The sequence below is a fragment of the Poecilia formosa genome, unplaced genomic scaffold, assembly GCF_000485575.1.
Source record: "Poecilia formosa unplaced genomic scaffold, Poecilia_formosa-5.1.2 Scaffold204, whole genome shotgun sequence".
Taxonomy (NCBI): Eukaryota; Metazoa; Chordata; class Actinopteri; order Cyprinodontiformes; family Poeciliidae; genus Poecilia; species Poecilia formosa.
The window spans coordinates 1,023,874-1,039,561 of record NW_006800143.1 but is presented as its reverse complement, the minus strand read 5'-3'; the positions used below and the strand labels follow the sequence as shown (position 1 = coordinate 1,039,561).

General features: G+C 39.7%; 1 protein-coding gene across 6 annotated transcripts in view; it reads left to right on the top strand.

The window, feature by feature from the left end:
* The first annotated feature begins 14,012 nt into the window (after positions 1–14,012).
* Positions 14,013–15,688, top strand: part of fgfr1a (fibroblast growth factor receptor 1a) — a 32,309-nt gene continuing 30,633 nt past the window's right edge. For 3 of the 6 annotated variants that reach the window (XM_007567146.2, XM_007567151.2, XM_007567145.2), the window contains exon 1: positions 14,013–14,707. The gene's annotated coding sequence lies outside the window, so the exon portion shown is untranslated. The remainder of the gene's footprint in view (positions 14,708–15,688) is intronic. The other 3 variants (XM_007567152.2, XM_007567149.2, XM_016679201.1) reach the window with 2 other exon arrangements.

Sequence of the window (15,688 nt, the reverse complement as noted above, 5' to 3'; positions counted from 1 at the left end):
AGATGGATGGACGGAAGAATAGATGGATGGATGGATGGATGTAACTTTTATACAAAAGAATCAACAGTAAATGTTCTCTGGACGTCCAGCAGTGGAAATGGTTAAACTAAATCCAGTTCCATCCTGTCCCAGAACCAGATACTTTGTTTGCATTTAAATGTTGGTTTTCACAGATGAAAGCATCACCTGGTTCTTATCTCCCCTGTCTCCACCTAGACAAAAGCTTCCTAGCAGCCCTGGCAGAGCCGGGGCCCATCAGAGCTGAAGTAATCAAGTAAATGGCTGGCAGATGGGCACACACTGAGATGCAGAACGCCATACTCGGGGGGGGGGTTAGCCTCACATTCTGCATCCTGCTCCGGCGAGGCTCTGGGCGACGGGGGCGTGTGTAATCAAATATATGGGAGCCGATCTTCAGAGTTGCCTCATAATCCAATTTGGCCCCGCTCCGACTTCAAAAGAAGCGTGTTGTCTGCTGGTTGATGGGATGTTGCAGATCTTACACGCCTGCTTTCCAGGTCACTGGGTGATGGGATCCATGAGTCCAGAGGCCGCGGATCAGCTCATCCAGGCAGACAGCTCCGCGGTTATGGGAAATGTCAGTTATCAGGTGATCCAGCCAAACACAAGCAGAATTAACTGATGTGTGTGTGTGTGTGTGTGTGTGTGTGTGNTTACCGACCAGGGCTGCACAGTGGATCAGTGGGTAGCACTGTTGCCTTGCAGCAGAAGGTTCTGGGTTTGATTCCTGGCCTGGGTCTTTCTGCATGGTGGGTTCTCTCCTGGTACTCTGCCTTCCTCCCACAGTCCAAACACATTAACTGGTGTGTGTGTGTGTGTGTGTGTGTGTGCGTGCGTGCGTGCGTGCGTGCGTGTTACTGTCATATATTATTCTCCAAAGCAAAATGTTTTAAAATGCATGCTATGGAAGCCAAGTCTTAAACTATACTGAAATCCACACATCTGGTTGATATCAAAACATGGCAGACATCATGCATGATTGAGGAAAAAGTTCCTGGGTGTAATTATGTACAGTCAACACGCTGCACCTCTTGTGTGAGCGTGGGTATATCTTAGGAGGGGAAAGTTTATTTCCCCAGATGTGTTTTTTTTTTCTCTTTCTTTGTGCCCTGGAATGGATGGCTACGTTTCTTTTTTTTTTATTGATTATGGAGATGTAATCTTCTCGAAAGCTTTGCCAGAGAAACAACATAAGCTGTTCCATATGACTGAAAGGGCAATTAATGGAGGATTTGGAGTCAAATATCTGGGGCCATTCATGGCAGACTGTTAGAAATCACGCAGTAATTTATCACCCGCTGAATCTCCACAGGAGCTTTCCAAATCGACCGTGTTCCCCTTGTTGTGTTGCTCGAAAGTTTTCCAGTCTGTTATTTATTTTTGTCTGCCTAATGTCTGCTTTTACCTTTCTGTCCTATAAACAAAAAGATCTTTTATGCATTCGAATACAATAAAATCGGGTATTTACACACACTGTAAACGATTTGAGAAAGTCCTGATGATGATAGCTTTGCTTTGTGAGCTTCTGATAAGTTAATTGACCACATCTGGGTTGAATGGAGGAAGTATTTTAACTCAACACCTCAAATATACAGCTTCCTTTGTGTGACATGAAGGGAGAATCAAAAGACATCAGGAAAGATAGAGTTCTGTCAAGTATCAAACGCTTCACGCTACACTCAGTCAGTCACCCATTCACACACTAATGGTGGAAAGCTATAGTTCACCATCAGCCACCATCAGATCACCACCAGCAGGCAAGTTGGGTGAAGTGTCTCGCACAAGGACACAATGACACAGGCGGACGTGGCGGGGATTAAACTTGCAATCCACCTGTTGCGGAGCAAACTCCTACCAACTCATGTTCATCATTATAAACGAATGTTTGGAAGCATACAACAACCCCCCGAATGTCCAGCCTTCATACCCTTCAGGAAGAAGATGTGCTCAGTATACCAGAGATGAGCCTGTTTGAACAGCAAGAGAGTGCCATTATTCAGAGTGAAACGAGTCTTGTACCAACATGGACTAAAAGCCACTCAGTGGATGAAAGGCCAAGTTAAAATGTATTAACTTAGCCTTTGCATGTTATGGAAGCCACGTCTTAAACTATACTGAAATCCACACATCTGGTTGATATCAAAACATGGCAGACATCATGCATGATTGAGAAAAAGTGTTAGAAATCACGCAGTAATTTATTACCCGCTTTTAGTCCATGTTGGTACAAGACTTGTTTCACTCTGAATAATGGCACTCTCTTGCTGTTCAAACAGGCTCATCTCTGGTATGCTGAGCACATCTTCTTCCTGAAGGGTATGAAGGCTGGACATTCGAGGGGTTGTTGTATGCTTCCAAATATTTGTTTATAATGATGAACATGAGTCCTCTTAGGCCTATCGTATGGAGTAGGCCTAAGAGGAGTAGATTCCCCTGAGGAAATGCATAATGTGGTTCCATTTCTAAAATTAGGTCTCTTCTCGGCTTGCTCCTTGATTGCTACCGCCTCACTTACCCTTCTTGTTGTCCAGTCCTCAGTAAGTTCCCTCAGCGTTCTGCCTCCTCGCTCTCTGAGTCAGTTGGAGAATTCAAGATCCTCTGCTCCCCTGGTTTGGACTGTGTGGACTCACCACCGTCTACCCACCATACTTACCTGCCTGTCCACCCTACAAGCATCCTTTGTCCGCTCCACCTTCATAAGGAAGAAGAAAACAAAAGGGGAAACACCACCAATAAACACCACTCCCCACCATCAGTCAATCTCAGCCTCTGTGGGTAAACTCGCCTCCTCCTTGGAAACCCCCGTAAAGCTTTCTTTCTTCCTCCTCATCCCGTCATTATATTTACCTATCATCACCCCCTGCCTCTGCTCCTCGGTGCCTCTGCGGAAGAGCTTCACAGAGTTCAAGAAGAGCCATCATGGGCCTTTCAGAATAAGGCGGATACCTGAAAGACAGTGTGTTATTTGTGTGTGGAAGCGTTGACTTTACCTTTAATGCAACAATGAGGTCATCCATCGCTGTAAGTGCGGTTTTGTGCACAGACTGAAGTCACCACTTCAGGTCGTTCCCTGACATCCTGAAGCTCTTCCAGTGTGATGCAAGCAGTACTGACCTTTGTATATTGTCATGTTTACATTATGCCATTGGGAGTCTTATCGCTTCTCACCACCATAAAAGAAAATGTAAGAGCAAAGAAAGGATAGTTTGGTGACTAATTCATTGCGTTTGTGCAGTGGTGCTCAAAAATAAAACCCATTGAGCTTTTGAAAATCAAAAAACTTCCATGCTGAAGCCTTCGGATACATTTTCAGTTGCTCACATACCCTAGTGGGTCAAGCTGAGGAGCAAAGGTGATAATCAGTCACACCTAAAGCAGAGGAGCTGGCACCTCATTCGTTAGGAAGTCCCCAACAATAGCAAACAGCGAAATGGTCACAATGGTGGTGACAATCCTTCCTTTCAGCCCGGCTCGCTGCAGGGAATGCAACACCGGGCTGCACGTGTAATTGAACAAGATGGGTACGCTGATGAACTAAGACTCATAGAGACATGCCGTGGCTCTGTCAGCAGGTGCCCAGCACACACTGGTCCATTCATATGCGCATTCCTGTCTCTCTGCTCGCCGCCCAGCAGGTTCCTCCCAGGCCACTCAGGACAGGGGCTGACACACACAAAGGGTCTTCAATCTGCCTCTGACAACAGCCAGCATAAAGGCCCGGAAAGCCACAACAGCATTATGTCAAAGAGCCGGCTGGGGGTAGAGAGCAACGCTTGTGGATGGGAGGGGGGCACAGAGTAGGACGTGGGGTGGGGGGCACTGCCGATGGATGGATGAGGGCTGGATACAGACAGCGCGGTGGAAGGCCCGACTAAGGGGGGGTTTTTTGTCCATAAAGGAGGATATTTGTACTTATTCGGTAACAATGGAATGCAAGCACACACACACAAAAGGGGCGAGGGCAATGAAACACCACATTGGGTTGACGAAGACGCTGCGAGGGAAATCATCATGCAAAGTGACGATATTGTTCACTCTGAGGATTGCAAGGCTGTGTTTGTTCTTATGCTGATGTGTGGCTTCGCCTGCCTTCGGTTCCCCCTTTTGCATAAGGTGTTTCTGGCTCTAACAGTGTCCGGCACATTTCCTTACACTGAAAAGGCGAACAGGGGAGATCAGAACATGTCCAACTCACCGTAGAGCTTTTGTAAACAGATTCTAAGCAAAAAGATTTAACCGACTTAACAACCCTCATTGTCCGGTCTTTTATCTGATAAGGACTAATTTACATTATCTCTTCCTTTGTCGATGTCCTGTGAATGACATCAGGAGGGGGAAAAACAGTGTTGTGTAATTATTAATAAAAAATCAACTTTAGGCCGTCACTTTACAGCCTTTTTGTCTGGTCCTGTTGGGAGGCTCTATAAATGCTACGGGTTTCTTGAGACACCATGGCATGTGCACATCACAGACATGGGTTAATGATTAATCTGGCTTTTTCAAATTAGCTCCATTCATTGAAGCGCTGCTTTCATTTTGTAATGTGGCTTGATGAGTCACCATAGAAATAAAACCTTGCAAAAAGATACCTCCAGAACCACAAACTTCAGTGTATTTGTATTCCTCCTCCTCTCCCGGCCCTTTTGACAAGACGCCTTGAAATGTAATTCAGTGTAACCTATTGCATCTTATGCTGTCTGTTCAAAATGGGCCATTTTTGTGTTGTTAGAGCTCACTGGTGAACAAACAGCATCTGGAAGACTAAGGAACACACAAGAGAGGTCAGGGAGAAAAATAAGCAGAAGGTCAAAACAGCTTTATATAGGCCTGTCGCGATAAACAATAAATCAATTAATCTCATAATAAATGAAAATCATCAACCTTATTTTAATTGATCGGCTTTATCGTTTCTTCCTGCTTTTTTCCCTTTGAGTTGATGGCACTGGATGAAAAAAGGCTCAACTCTGGTGCTCTCCACTAACCCTTCCCTCCTCATTTCCTTAGCTTAAGGGAGGAGTGAACTATTGCATCAGGTAGTCGGATATGAACATCTTCTCTATCTAAATCTATTGATTATTGAAGGGCAATAAAGTATACAGACTTTCTAATCTGTACTCTTTTGGTTTAATGCATTTTTTATTTCCACTTTGGTTTTATGTTGTGTTTAGTTTTTATTCAAGTGCATATTTTGTTGACGGAGACTGAGAGTCAGTTTTATATTTGGTTGTTTTATTTTGCTTACAAGTTCCAGGGTTAAATGGTCTTTTGAAAATAAAGTGTATTTATTTTTGGCAGGATATCGCTTGCATTATTATGTCATTACCATTACATCAGTTTAAAAATCTTCAAACAATATTATCATCGCAGTCATTTTTGAGACAATAGCTCAGAAAAATGTGTTGTCGTGGCAGGCCTAGCTTTAAACCTGTTTAGCTAGCAGTGCGGAAAAAAAGCTGGAAGGATTTTTTTGCTTTTTTTTTTTTGTTTTTGTTTTTTTTTACTTTCAGACTATTATGATGAGTAACCAGGATGACAAGGAATTGTTTTTACAACTTGGAGCAGCTGATAAGCATGTCAAGAGCTCAAATATTACCTGAACTACAGCCACACGTCCAAGACGAGTTGAAAAGGAGGAGGATTGAGAGCATGACCAAACAGCAGAGGAGGAAGTTCAGGTCAACTTGTTCATTGATCGTAATGGGTAAGGATCATAAGTTGTTTGATTCAGGTGTGGGGAAGTAGAGAGACGTCAAGAAGTTGCAAGACACTGTCCCGTAAGGACTTAGGAGTTTGAGAATTGGCTTTGGCAAAGCTCCACCTTCCAGCAGGACAAAGCCTCTAAACCTACATCCAGAATTACAATGGCATAGTTTTAATCAGCGTACAAAAATAACCCCTCTTTTAAGCTGGTGAAAAATTACTCCATTTGGTTGGTTTGCTAGTTGCCTATTTTAATATCTTGCTCATCTGTTCTGGACCGATTTCGCCCTGACCTGTTTTTGATACTTTGCTCGTCTCCTGCCATCAGTGGAAAAGAATAAGCAACCAAATGCATAAACAATCACCATATGCTGAACGTTCTGCCAGAGCTTTGATGTGCTGCCTAAACCTCCTTTCATTGTTAACAGATTTGAGCACATCTCAGAGGAATTTTTTTTATCTGTGACACAGACACACACACACATACTCAGACATACTAAAAGCAGTTGTCAATAAAACATCGAAGCCCCAAACTCCTGCTGCATCAAAGATCGTCTCAGTCTCGTTTTGTTGCTGAAGCCGTAAGATGTGGCCGATGGCGGCACATGCATGTGAAACTCTCACTGTTAGTTGCTCTAATAAACACGCTTGGTGTTCTTCTGGTATGTATGCGGTTGTCAGATTCTCGCTCCATCTGCTTATATAGTCAGCAGCTCACTTTGAAGCTTAAAGCTCTGGGTGCAACATAAAGGCACTGTGACTTTTGGAGGCAGTCATTCACTATCACTGGAATCATAAACTAAAAATATGTTGGGTTGAAAGTGAAGATGAAAGACTCTCTTTTATGTACTGTATGAAACTATTTGGCCTCTTGCAGATTAGGTTTTTCTATCTCTTGTTTTTTTGTTTTGTTTTTTTTGTTACACTTGCAAGTTTCAGATCATGAAACAAATTTTACTTTCAGACAAAAATAGCCAAAGTAAATACAAAAAGGCAGTGCTTAAGTATCTAAATGATTGGGAAGAGCTGTGTGAAGAGGAATTTTGGTCCACTCTTTGAATTATGGTATTAATTCAACCACATTGGAGGATTTCAGCCATAAAAAGTCAGTTTAATGTCATTCCAATGCATCTCAATCAGATTAATGTTTGGACATAGATTAGGAAACTAAAAACAATAAATTTTGCCCCACTGCATCATCAATCCTTTACCATGCCAATTTGCTTTACCACACACCCACCCTGGAGAGTTTAATCACTGAAAAACTCAATCTTAGGCCAAAGCATAAGCATCCTGCTATGTGGTACCAAAATAATTGTTGGTCTTTTTAAATCCTTGTTAGTTACGGTTCCTCTTGTAAACTTTTAATTATTGTTCAGACTCTAGACATGGAGAGGTTTACGTAAATGATCTGGTCTGACTCATGAGGATGACCACATCTACCCCTTTGGAATAGCATGTTCTCTTGTCTTCACCATTTTTGAAGACTGGCGTAGAGAAATGGGCTTCTGTCTCACTAAAGAAACAACTCACACGTTGTAGGTTTCCAAGACAACGCCAATGTTTTTTTTTTTTTTTTGTAGGAATTTAGTGAGTGAAATTTTTCAACTACAAAAAAAAAATCTATTTATTTGAAAGAGTTGAAATACATTCTCTTCATGAGTGCCGTACACCCTGAATTGCGTTTTTGTTAAATTCTCCTAAACTTGGCCTGTTTTTAGTTGTTCGTTTTTTTGGCTTATTTCACAATTTAGAGAGCAGGAGTGAATAAAGATGTGCTAGAAACTCTGAGTCTGGAAAAACCTCTATTTTCTGACCTCGTTTTTTTTTTTTTTTTTTTCTCCCACTGGTTCTGATTACTCGCCTTTTGTGCCGCCCTTTACTTCATACAGCCCCCGTCTGGAGCCACCAAAGGACTAAAACAACTGTTACACATGTGGACTGGTACTCCCCAGCTCCCATAAACAGACTTTGATGAGAGAAATTACTGGAGTCTCCCCTTCAGAAAAGTTGCTGAACACTTTAAACTAACCGTAATGCGAAAATATATAACGGCTCCAAGGAGCCAGACTTTCTTGTAATCATTTAGAGTGTTCTTGATTATCAGTTCTCAAGACTTTCTGAAAGCATTTCAGAAGTTTGCTTTGGACATTACATGTTTATTCACTCCACTTTTTGATCAAGTTCAGCGCTTTTAACTATTGTCAGAACACTGGATTATTTGTTTCTTTACTCTGGCCTGTGAATCATTCAGACATAAAACACCACAAGAAGCTGATGTTGTTCCTACATGCAGTAAAGGCCAAAATCACTCGGCACCCTGGCAGATTTGGTTTTGGAACCTTTTTATTTCTCCCAATAAGTTTGTTTTCTGGTTGGAAATGTTATTGGGGGGAAAAAAAGATATGTTCTCCATTTTAATTTACAATGGCTTTTACAGCAATACCGGCAGCTTCTCATATTTGTTGACCAGCTTTTTGCATGTCTCCATCACTGCCTTTGACCATTAATCTACTCAGGTGAACTCTGAGTGTTTTAGATTAGAAAACCTCTTTCCTGTTACCAATTGAAAAAACTAAAACATTGGTTGAAAAGCATTAAATTGTCACTAAATTCAAAGAAAGCAAAATTCATGGTATTTGAAAACCGCAATAAATACGAAAGCAATGCAGTCAAAATAATTATCGACAGTGTTGATTTAGAACGAGTTCATGGGAGTCCAATATGACTGGCTGTCATATTGGATCATAAGTTGTGCTGGAAACCACAGATATGGCAACTAAAAGCAAAATTACCCAAAAGTGTTGCTGTTGTGAGGAGAATAAAATTTGTTCTGGACCAGAGATTTTTGTTTACTTTGCATAATACTGTCATTGAGCCACATTTGAGTTATTGTGTGAAAGTTTGGGGCAATACATACAGAACAAACTTACAGTCACTGAACACAATACAAAAAAATAAATAAAATCAATCAGAAAATGTTTTGACAGAAAGGGTGGTTCTAATTTAAGAAGGGAAAGAAAATGTCAAACAAACAATATATTAGAACAACCAAAAATAATGTTTGTATATCAGTGCTACTGTGGAATTAAATAAATGATGAGCTCAAACAAAATACAAATATAAACCATCTTAAAAAAAACTTTACAAAAAGGAGCTTATTCAAAAATATGTTGTGTAGGATAGCTGTCTCAAAGACTAAAAATGCTGTTGTTGATATTAAGAAAGTGTCTTTTTCTTCACCGTATTAACTGTGTAGTTTGAGTTATTGTAATGCTGAAATGCTCAGTTTTGCTCTAAACTCCCTGATGTTGTTGATGAGGATCTGTACATTGAAAAACACTCCCAAAGCTTCCACCACCCTGCTTGACCATGTGGATTGTGCTCTTCGAGTTGTTTGCGTCTAACATTTGAATGCTACAGCTGTGTTTTTGTCTCATCCAAACACAAAACAGAGGAGATATTTTTAATGTGCCCAGATGAAAACTTGCAAAGGCTGAGTGGGCTTTCATCTATTTGAGAAATAGCTTCCTCCTTGGTCTGCATCCATGGAGTCCATCAGCATCTGTGCAGTTTTATCTCCAGTCCTGCCTCTTATTTGTATTGCCCTCCACTTCTCCGGGTTTGCTTCTAAGACTCACTGCACTTTACAGTGAAATTTGCCAAATGAAAGACAAGACTCAACTGAAAATGAGGAGAGAACACAACTAATCAGACGTAAAATAAAGACAGGCTTTTAGAAAAACCCAGTGACCCACTGCTGCTCAGAACCACTTGATGAAATTACTGGACAGTCTGGCTTCAAGGAAGCAAAATATAAAGAAATGAAAGCCGCCTCGAGCGTTTTGCAGTGTACTGTTCACTGATGCTCAATAAAGTCTCATTCTGACATTTACACAGACTGTCGACATTAACGTCATTCTGATTTGGATTTCAAGAATAAGAGTTTGCCTTTAATCATTAAATTTAGTTCACAGGTTCAAAAGTGCATATGCAGGCTCAAAAATGATAATATTTGGATAAATGTCACTTAGATGGCTGCAGAAAAATCTCATGCTTCTTGAAACCGTCAATAAGCAATATCTGACCACTTTTCTTGTCAGTATTGGCAGCGGTCTACTGCAGAAATACAGCACTGTCAACAACCAATCAGAGCCGAGATGAGGGCCTCAGCACTGTCAATCATGCTTGTGCATGCTCTGCCACGCTACAGCTAGTTTCCCACAACAAAGCCTGCTATCAACGTTCAGGCTAGTCATGGCTGCTGATGATGGCATAAAAAAAAGTTTTCCTGTAACTGTTAAGTTGTTTCTCCGCCATTAGCACATTCATCAGAGCATACGGGAGCTTGATTGACATCGCTAAGAACTTCCTCCGGGCTCTGATTGGTTGTTTCCAACCGGGAGCCATGATGGAAACAGGAGCACTGAGAAGGAGAGGAGTTTGATTTTTTCACAGATTATCTGTCTCATACCATACTGCCGCAACAGTATAGTATGTTTATACATAAAAAAAAATGTTTGTCCATTTTTTTAAAATGTATAAACCATTTTTAAAAATTAAAATGACATACAGCATCTTTAACAAACTTATATGGGTGAGAGAAAATCCGCAATAAATTCAAACCTGTGGATCCAAATCAGTATGAATGACATTCATACTGATATTGATTGCTTATTGTAACTTTTAACTGGCCCTGCAGTTATTGTTGAAGATTTAAAAATAATTAAATAAAATTGTTGCTCTGGCTATCTCTCGTTGGAATTTCCAGTCATTACCCAGCATTTATTTTGCAGGCATGGCAGCACACTAAAAGGTAGTTCCATAACGTCATCCTCCTGACTGATAGGAGCCCAAGGCGAGGCTTTAATTTGAACCAATATACCGGCAATAAAACAGTGTTTGCTTTTAACAGAAGTCGGAAGGTGGAATCGAGTGGCTTCTTGAAACTCTACAGACGAGCAACTAATAAAGTACGTTCAACTTTGCCGGCCTCCACTTTGCCGGCCTCCACAACCCACTGAACAAGCTAACCGCCGCATGGAGGATGAGAGGCTAACACATGTTGAGGCACAAAGCAGTGTGTTATGCCATTCTTTAATCACACTACAAAGCCGGGCCTCAGCTGTCAGTCATTTGTCAAACCCTGACAGGAAATCAAGCCCACATGAGGTCCTCAGAAACGAACGACATGTTTGATCGGTCAGAGCGAACTCTGCATTTGTGCTGAGCTGGCGACACTTTTGAAATTCTGACGCTCTTTGAAAATCTGCCAAATTTTTTTTTATGTCTGAGCATTAAAGCTGTTTTGCTGTTGTTGTTGTTGTTGTTGCTCTTGCTCTTCAGCATCCTTTGGAAAGGATGCTGACGAATATGCTTATGTTTCTGGGAGAGAATTAATATCCATGTTTGTTTGCTAAAGCCCTACATAGAAAAACACACTCAGATTATTACCCAGACATTCAGTCAGCAAACATAGCCACTGATGAACCTTTGCTCCGTTTGGCTTTGGCATTTTAATCCATTTTAAATTTTGCTTTCTGAAAAGACTTGCATAGATAACTTACTAACACTTGTCATTATATGATCAACCAATGTTGACTGCAATAGTTTCTAATCAGATTTTTTAAAAATACATAATGAATGTATGGATTTCACAGCAAACACTCAAAATTTTAACAAGTATTTTTGTCTGGTTTCTTGTGAAAATATCTCAATACACTTGAAATAAGACAAGACTAACCTGGAAGTTTGTTCCCATGTTACAAGTGAAACAATACACCAGTGTAACTAGTACTTTTTCATCATTGTTAAGGAATTATTGACTTGAAACAAGCTTGCATAACTTGCTTAAAAGTTACGTGTAAGTTAGTTTTGTCTCAAGATATTTGAGCTAGAGACTATACTAAAAATACTTTTGTGTTTTAGCAGTTTTGAATCTGAATCTGACAAGTAAGATTAGACAAATGGAATGGACTGGACTGATTTTAAGTGTATTTGGATCTATATAACTAGATATGCATTGACTTTGTTTGCCTTGTAAAGTGTTTTCAAAATAGTTAGATTATTGCTTTCTTGTCTCAGATATACTATAAACACTAGTGCAAAAAAACAAAACAAAAAAAACTAAACTAAATTTCTTTACCTAATTCGGCCTGGCAAAAGCTATTCATACAGATTTACATATTTAGAAACTTTAAAGTATGAAGCTGAAATGATTTTTTTTTTAAGAAATACACATTTAAAGTGTAGTGTCCTTTTGCATTCATTTCATACCCCTTCATTATAAAACTTCCAGCAGAGATAAACCGTTCAGGTGGGAGAATGTGTTGAAAGGACAACTTTTACTCTACAAATCTCGCTTTTATAGATGAGCGGCAAAACAAACAAACAAACAAAAAAAACATCCAAATGCCAAAAGATAGTCATAGTAAGTCCTGTTTGCAGTTTCTCACAAGAGAGAAGGAGAGACAGAAGAAGGAGGTTGGGTCAAATGAGACAAAAAAAAATAAATGCAAAACAGTTAATGGTGGTGGAAAACTAGCAATACATGTCAGCCTAAACACAACATGGTGAGGCGTGCTGGTGGTTAAATTGTGTTGTGGGAACGCTTTCCTCTAATAGGAACAGAGAAACTGGTCAAGGAGCTAAATTCAGGTCAATCTCGTTTGAACTTCCCAAACTCATGAGAGATGGGGTTGAGTTTTACCTTCAAGCATGACAAGAACCCCCAAACATACAGCAAGAGCTACAGCTGGAAATACTGGATCACACCATGTTCATCATGTGTTAAAACGAGTGGAGAATCTGACAACCTGTGACCAGACTTCAAATATGGTGTTCATCCAACCTGACTTAGGTTTCGCTATTTTGCAAACAATAATGGGCAAAATTTTTAGTTTGATTGCACAGCTGGTAGACACATCCCAAAGCACTTATAACCTGAAATTATAACCAGATGTGATGTGCTTCTACAAAACACGGAGTCAAGATGGCTAAATACATGTGCACGCCATACTTTTCAGATTCATCTTTGATTTTTTTTTTGTAAACATATATCCTTCACACTTAACTACAGTATACTACATTATGCTGATCTATCAGATATAATTTCAATAATAATAATAATAATAATAATAATAATAATAAAAACCTTAAGTTTTGTGGTGGAAATTTGATTAACGCTCCAAAAGTTAAAGGGATATAAGTTACTTTTGCGGGACATTTTAATGAGAATGTATCACACTGGCTGTTCTTTTTTGCTCAGATTATTGTAACCAGGACTGTGTTTCATTGTTGCTCTTATGCTATTTTATTATGTATCTGTTTTATCCAGACCGTAGTACAACCCAAAGAGCGCGGTGTGGAGTTTGTTTGAGCTCTGCAGGAGAGGCGCCGTGCTGGATGGCAGGGGGAGCCAGGTCTCTGCAAGACGTGGGAGACCTCCATCAAGGTAGAAAGTTTTAGCACGAAGCATGCCGGAAATGGCAACAAAATCAAATCCCACACATTTTGGTGATTTAAACAAAAAGCGTAGCAACTAGCAGAAAATTAAAGTGACCAAAGATCACAAAAAAGCATCAAACTAAAAAGCTAAATCAAACTTTGAGCGGCTTAAGTGTTAAGAGGCGAATGAAAGAAAATCTAACAAATTAAGGAGAATAGAAACGGCTTTGGTTGATCCAGATTGATCAGTGCCATGCGCCATTAAATAAACTTGTTTGTGTGTGTGATAATTTGATTTTTGGAATGACATTCATTATATGTTTATTTACCTATCCAGCTTTATTTTAATGTTTAAAAAAATAATATAATCCATTATTAAGTTATTTAATACTGAAATCTCAATTCAACATTTTTTTAGTTCATAAAAAAGTTTATTTCATAACTTTATTATAAAATAAAGTTTCTCACTATGATCTTTCAATAACTTTTTTAAACCATCAGCAACATTGAGACTGATTCTGATGGGTTCATCTTGTGACATAATCATGAAATAATTAAATAAATACTAAAATAATTATGTTTTTGTTTTACAAATAACAAATGAGAGTGATATTATTAGTTATGTAATCAGTTTTTAATCATTAAAACATAAATACAAACAGAGAATGTTTGTTTATTTTTTATTGTTTGTTTAATATTTGTATTCACAATTGTATTGTTTATTTTGATGTTTATTTAAGGATTTATTTACTCGCGGAACGGTGCCTTTGGCCCTCCGTAAGTCCTTGCCGTCGACTTTTACTTTGAAAGCAGAGAAGCGGAAGTAGTGTGTGTAATGCGCGTGCGCTGCCTTTGTGGTGTGGAGAATATGCATACTCTCAGATTTAAGAGGGGGAGGTTTGCAGCTGCCCGGGACTCTCTCGTTGTGGAATAGCATTTATCTGCCAGGAATGGTCAAATAATATTTCTCAGGAATAATTTTAGAGCTACTTTGCCTTCTGAACATCTCAACACGGAGCGGACTTTTCTTCCTGGGTGTCTCGTTGGCGTGAGTTGGAGAAGTTTAGGACGCAGTCTCTACAAGTGAGGAGCGTAGATTTCATCGCGTGCGAGACGTGTTGGGATAAAGGGACTACAAAAAAAAACTGCTCTCGCTTAGTTTCTTCGGACCTGATTAGCTTAGGTAAGACACAGCAAAATGTACTAAACGGAATAACAAGCCGAACTTAAATTATTGAAATCACAAACATCAACAACCAAAAAAGAAACTTTTTTTTAAAACCAGTTTTTTTCGCCCTGAGTTGGGGCCACATTCTTTTCGTCCATCGCAAAAGTTTGCCTGAGATATGCGCAAACTTGTTAGCTAAAGCTCGACGCGGCAGAGCTTCGTTAACGGACCCAACTTTAAAGGCTGGATACTCTTTTTTTTTTGTAGTTTTTTTTTTTCTCCCTGGAAGTTTTCCTGCATCCAATCTCGGCTCAGGACTCTTCTCTGTTCCTCTGACCAACTCTGGCTGTTTCACAGCTCCCCGCCACCAAGGTGAGCTGCTAGTTTTATTCCCTCTCTCTTTGATTCGGCTTCATTTTACTTTGTTTACCTGTTAAAGGGGTTAGCCATTGTTTTGTCGCGGGCCTAAGTTAATGCTATTAAAGAGACTTATTTGCTAAAAAACAGAGGGTTGGAGAAAGGGCGACTGTCCTTGAGATAATATACTTTTGTTTGCAAAGTATGTCTTGTTTTAAGAAACTTATTTTGCCTTGTAAGATACACCTTATCTGTGGATTTGATTGCAGTCACACTAGATCCCTCTCTCCCATGCTTTTAAGTCAAATTGTAACTTTTTCAAAGAAAAGTTTTGCATCAGTCCTGTTGAATCTAAAGACTGAGGCACTTTGTTTTTTATACAACAGAAAACGAGTTTGATTCTCGTATCCTCAAACAGTCATGGTACTTTTCTGCTTGAGAATGAATCACAAACAGGCTAGCTGGTTTAAAATGTCAGTGGATGGCTCTTGTTGGTCAGTGTAAGATCTGTAATGAAGGCTGGGCTTGATGTTATGTAGAGCTCTAAATGTGGTGTTATAAAAGGAGAGGGAGAGAAGATGTGTGGTTTGGAGAAGAATCAGCATCTCTGCTGGGAGTTCATCAATAGAAAGCGGTAGTGTTTTTTTAGCATATAAAAAGAATTGAGGAATAGTTTTAACATTTATAAACTGTGTTCAACATAAACCATGTTTGTGTGCAGTTCTCTTTCTGATAGGTGTATTTGTCAGAAATGTGTTCCAGCCTTTTTAAGGCTTGATTTGTTTACCCCTTTTTTTTTAAGCATATGGTGTCTGTCTTGTGTGGCGAAAAAAAAAAAAGAAAAAAAAGGAGGTTTGAGTGGCAAACCAAATGGCAGAGTGTCGGATGCCTTGTAAGCTATTGTCTTTACATTTCAGTCTAATCACATGACACCTGATATGGAGCTGGTGTTGTACCCCTGTTACAGATTGTGTGGCTGCAAGGTAAAAAAAAAAA